Source organism: Theobroma cacao, chromosome 7 (assembly GCF_000208745.1).
Source record: "Theobroma cacao cultivar B97-61/B2 chromosome 7, Criollo_cocoa_genome_V2, whole genome shotgun sequence".
In the NCBI taxonomy this organism is placed as follows: domain Eukaryota; kingdom Viridiplantae; phylum Streptophyta; class Magnoliopsida; order Malvales; family Malvaceae; genus Theobroma; species Theobroma cacao.
Genome location: NC_030856.1, coordinates 16,334,797 through 16,340,717, shown reverse-complemented (window position 1 = coordinate 16,340,717; position 5,921 = coordinate 16,334,797). Strand labels below are relative to the sequence as shown.

Here is a 5,921-nt window from a genome sequence, read left to right as displayed (position 1 = left end):
AAATTTACACTTTTACCCCCGTAAAAGTCAAAAATTACATTTTTGCCCCAAAAATTGAAAAATTGCCCATAGACATATTTTTCACCCTTTATACTCATACCATTCTCCAATTTGTCAAATTTGATCTAAATTCTCTCAAAATCTCAAATTTTGTCCGAGGGTGGCAAAATTACGATTTTACCCCTACACTTTAGAAATCACTGGAATTAAACTTTTTCACTACCAAACCCTCAAATTATGCTCCAATAAGTCAAATGGGGCTAAAAAAATTCTTTTCTAAAAATTCCCATTGTGTCCTTGGGTGGCAAATGACCATTTTACCCTTGGACAGTAAAAATTTTGGCTTGACTCCAAATTGATCCTCGAACTCCAAATCATCATATTAAACCATTCTGGGACTTTAATATTCTTAATTTCATTTTAAATTCTCTATTTGATCTAGTTCGAGACTTAAATTAACTTAATTGTACCATTTGGTACATTGTCGTCTTTTAACAATTTTTCTTTCGGGGCTGTCCAAGTATGCAAGCATATTGTCAATCATATGAATGACATGGAAAGTATTTTATAAGGTCGGGCTTGACACACATAGTACTTGCTTGACTTAGTTTTCTCGAGCTTCAACAACACCTAAGATAGAATTTATTAAAAATTTCGCAATCTCCCCCAATTCCCTTAATTCGAAACTAGTCAAGTTCAAGCTCAAATTCCATAATCCATGATTAACAACTTTACAACGTCAAAACCATAAGTTTATGAACACAATAATCAAGTCCATATCTTGGTGAGCAAATTTGAGAGCAAACCAACCAAATTCCTTAGATTAGAGAGAGAGTCAATTGAAGCAGTAGAGAGAAAATTATAAACCAATTAAACTAAAGCTAACAAGGCAAGGAAGCCTAAACTCACTGTCGTTTCCATTTTATTGCTCCAAATGAGGGTAGGAGTAAGTAAGAGTCAAGAGATAAGGGTTTTGGAGAGCTGAAGTTGAGATAAGAAAGGAAGAGAGAAGAATAATGAACTGGTGGATGGACCAAAGCTGGACCTTAAAGCTAGTGGGGATCAACCCTTTCTATTCAAGGTCGATCCTTCTATCGTAAAATACATTTTAAAGCCTTTCTCTCGATTTTTTGCTGTTCCCTTGTCATCCAACACTCATCTTTACCTGTTTTTAATACCTTGAAAGGTATTAGAACAAATTTTGACTTTAATTACACTTTTTTAAGTAACATATTCTTTTATATAATGAAATTTTAAAAAAGTGTAATTTTTTAGACTTGTAGTTGCACATTTAAATTTTTAGTTACACTTTTTCAACATTTAGTAGCAATATTAAAAATGAAATTTTTACTAGTGTATGCATTCATTATAACTGCATTTTATTTATAATGTTGTTAAAAATTTTTATAGTGTAGTCAATTCTTAAAAAAGTGTCGTAATAAGTACACAAAAAGTGTTACTACAAATATTTTTAAAAGCACATATTAAAATTTGTGCAACGCTGAGTCAAAATTGTTGCAGCATTTGAGTTCGGGATAAGTTTCTCTCTCTAGCTCACCAAGTATATTTCCCATTTTACCCTTGCATATAAAACTGGGGTTCTACAAAACAACAATAAAGGACGCATTAGAAAATACATAAACATAAGTTACACCTAAAAACACAAGATCAGATGCAAGAAATTAGAAAGCTTTAATACATGCCACAATTACAACTTATTACATACTTTACACATTAAGCTTCATGGCTACAAGGTGAAGCCAGTCATTATGGTTTGAGTTAAAGTGAGCACAAGAAATATGGTTGCAGCAACTGTAGAAGCACTTCTCCATGGTGTGCTGAAATACTGACGGTATAGGGTTGCTTTCCAGCTATGCCAAGGTTGGTTGTGGTATTTGTTCAGCTTTAATATAAGACGAAAGAATCTTCGGTTAATCCTTCCTTTAAGAATATTTGTGCAAAGACTCTTAAACAAATTGGCCACTTTACCACAGCTTCCAATCCAGTGCTTAATAATTTTCTTTTCCACAAGTAAATCTATATCTTTGCTAGTGTCCAGAAGGTAATCCATAATTGTGAAATAGTCACTTATAAATTGTTCATGTGGATAGTGATATTGCTCCAGGGCAATGAGGTTGCGGAAACGATATGCTGTTTCTTCCCATATATGCAGAGACGGTATTTCAAGTATTCCGTCGCAAAATTTTATGTCAAACAAGCATTTGCTTTCGCTTGCACGGAACTTCACTCCTGCTGCATGTAGTTGAGTTGCGCTAGGCAAATGTTCACGTAACACTTTATAAGAAAAGTCAAATTCATCTTCATCGCAAGTTTGCTCTTTCTCCTCAAGTTTTCCACCACTGCGACTATTCTCTACATCTTTAGATGACGGTAAAAGAAAGCTCTCAACAAGTCTGTGAAATGATTTACTTCTCCTGTGATGGACTTTTTCTGCTCATTGTAAAGCTCGAAAATTTGCATGTAAGTTGAAGGAAGGGAGGGTAAATATCAGAACAAGAGCCAAAGGCCAAGTCGTATAGTTGCCGAAGAACAAAGAATGGAAGTTGATTTTCTAGTAGCCACAGATCACTCCTTATGATAGCGAAGAAATAAACCGTTGGTAGCCAGGTTCTTACGATGCTTCGAAAATTATACCTCAGAAAGAGCTCAATGATGAAGGCGGCATCCACAAGAATAAGCCTCAAAAAGTCTTCACTGACGATGTGGTTCAAGTTCTCCGCATAACTACTACGGATGTCATTTTCCAAAGATTTTAAAACGATATTTGAGTTTCCACAATATCACCTTCAGTTTCTCGATTTTCCTGGTTGATATTTCCCATCTTTGCGAGCTTTTCCTGATCACCAAACTAACATTAATTAATTGTTGCATGCCCCAAAAGTATTATAACAGCATATCTATGAATTTATTCTATAACAGTGATCATATTTACGATCGTATCAAAGTTGCCCACGAGCCGAGCTTCATCCATACGGTGGACAGTTTTAAAAGTCAAGTTCGTCCATTATATGATACTTTATTATAAAATCTTTTATGTTCATATTTTAAATTTAAATTAAATAATTAAAATAATAATACTTTCAGTTCAGGGCAAATAAAGCCTTGGCCTAAAAACCTAAATCCAAGCCTGGTTCAAATCAAGTCGGACTTACCGGCTTGGATGAGGTAACCAAATCGTGGTAGCAAGAATTTTTTTACTTATTACCAATTAGTTTTATATTGGAGATTTGTCCTAAAAATTTTATAATATAAGCTTAACAACATATTTAAAAATTTTCTTCGATGTTTGGAGGTAGCTGAGCTACAAAAACATATCCAGGATGGGGTGCAATGGAGGCTAAGCATTTCCTTAATCTCTTTGAGTAATGATGAGGAATATAGGGAAGCAAAAGCAAGAGGTTGGGTACACATAAAAAACTGGTTCCAAACCGGATCTGATAAGTCAAATAGAGCTAAAGTTGGGGAAAGGAACAATTAGAGTTCTAATTTCAACTCTATTTGTCATGGGAATGTATATGAATTAGAGTTCCAAAATGCTACCCTGAAACTATAGTATTTTTTATATTTCTCTTTATACATCTCATAATATTCTAATTAACTCAAACTCTAATTTCTATATATTCCCATGACAAATAAAAATATTAATTAAAATAATCTATTTTAATGTAAAACAATATATATATATATATTTTTGAAACATCAAAAATTAATTTACTGCACATAAAAACAAAATAAATTTATACATATTGTAATATAGAAAACTGAAGTATGCAATTTAAATTACAATGACACGTGAGCCCCCAAATAACTGAGAAGGTTTAAGTCTATAACCTTGCTTTCTAGGATGCAACTCTGAAATTTACTTCTCGATGCAATTGACAGTCTACTACCTATTCTGAGCCTGAAAAATGTATAGGAAGAAGGGGTGAGATTATAAAATCCCAATCAGTAGACAGACATCATCAAAATAATCTAAAGCCAAGTAATATGAGACAATATAAAAACATTATATCTCAATAATGTTCATAATGCAAAATTCGTTTCAATCTATACCAAACAATTTATTTTCATCAAAATTTCTCGGCTTATGAATTTCTTAAACTTGGCCCCTGCTAGAATCATTCTCGCTGGTACCTTCGTCAAGGTATCCCACTGAGACCGTCAAGGCTGTTAAATGATCCATACCCACAAACATGTTTTTGCATCTGACACACAGCCGTTCTTTGGCGTTGGCTGAGTCTCACTCTCACGTTGTGGCTAGCGTGAAGTGTACTCAAATCCTACATCGGGAGTTATCCTATGCGTCTTTCCAATCGAAGTAAGCTCAATAATTGGGAATCGTGCCCCTCTAATTAGGCTGGCCCACGGAACCCCCGTCATTGCAGTGCCCACTTTATAATCCACCAACTAATAAAATCACAATAGTATGACATGGCTCACTTAACACATTCAAGGCAATTCGAAGCAGTTCACATATTCTTTAAATCATAATAATAACCAGTCATACCCACATTTATCATAAGCCATTTAATGTAAAATCATGAATAAAAAACACAATCATAGTATAAGTCTCCAGTTACTCTATTTTTGAAATCATTATTAAATTTTAAAATTTATAAATTATTTTATAAAATCTCATTTTCCCATAAAACACAATAATTTTCCAATTAAACCATTTTTCCATAAAATCACACAATTAAATAAATCTATTCTAGATAATTAAGATGATAGTAAGTTTACTCACTATACTAGGAGTAGATATACTCCTATTCTCGGTCCTCGGGTGTAGTCTTTTACCCATATCAGATAGCTCACCACCTATCCACAATACATAACACAAAAAATTCAATAATTTGTGTCAAATCAATATATATTATTTCAGGCTCTTATCCATGCGTATGCACTAGATAGGGTGTGAAATGTTTGGAAAATCACTTAATCACAGTGTCCGACCTAACTCGCCTATACACAGTGTAAATTTCTAAAATCTCCAATTCAACTCCAATTCCATCCATTTCAATTTCAATTATCCAATTATATCCACAATACCTCAATGACTGTGAATGTGGTCCAATTTATCAATTCGGACCACAAATTACACTTTTACCCCTAGTAGGTAAAAATTTTAATTTTTTTGCACCAAAAATTCCCATTTAATTTCCAACCTCATAATTCATCATTTTTCCATCTAATTCTCTTAAAATAAAGTCAACCTCATCCTCACACACCATTGGCTAGATTCGGCCTAGAGAAATCATGGAGAAAATGAATATTTCTCTTGTTGTTTTACTCATAAACATGCTAAACTAACACTAAACACTAACATAGTTCAAAATCAAATTAATCTAACAACTTTCTCTCTCTAAACCCATATGATCAAATTTGAATCCATCATCAAAACACATAATTTAACCATGGAAAATAAGGAGAAATGCATGGAAATAATAAATCTCAAGCTAAGCTTGAAAAATCATACCTTTAAACACTTGATTCCTTGAAAAATCACACTTTTTCTTTGAATTTTTCACTCTAGGGTTTGTTCTTATTTCTCTCTCTCTCCTGCTGGTTTTGGCTAACCCTCCCAATGAAGAATTCTAGAATTTTCAAGCCTTTTAATAGGTTTAATAAAATATTATTATTTTATTTACCTTTTGAATATTTTATTATTTTATTTTTTTCTAACCATCATTTTTAACTTTCTTTTTCTACCACTCAATCCTCTTCACTTATCCATATCTTCCATGAAATTTCTAGACATTTCCAAAGTTTTCGTGGAGCAAATTTTTTAAAATTACACTTTTACCCCCGTAAAAGTGAAAAATTACATTTTTACCTCAAAAATTGAAAAAAGGCCGAATATTTGGAGAGTAATGGGCTGATTTATGCTGATTTCTAAGTTA

General features: G+C 33.0%; 1 long non-coding RNA gene and 1 pseudogene across 1 annotated transcript; both read right to left on the bottom strand.

Moving 5' to 3' along the window:
• Window positions 1,748-2,774, bottom strand: LOC18601405 (annotated as a pseudogene).
• Window positions 3,885-5,539, bottom strand: LOC108662916. The gene is made up of 3 exons (XR_001928777.1): window positions 5,498-5,539; window positions 4,766-4,839; window positions 3,885-3,922 (listed from the first exon to the last, which is right to left on the bottom strand). It is a non-coding gene; the product is annotated as an uncharacterized LOC108662916 (long non-coding RNA).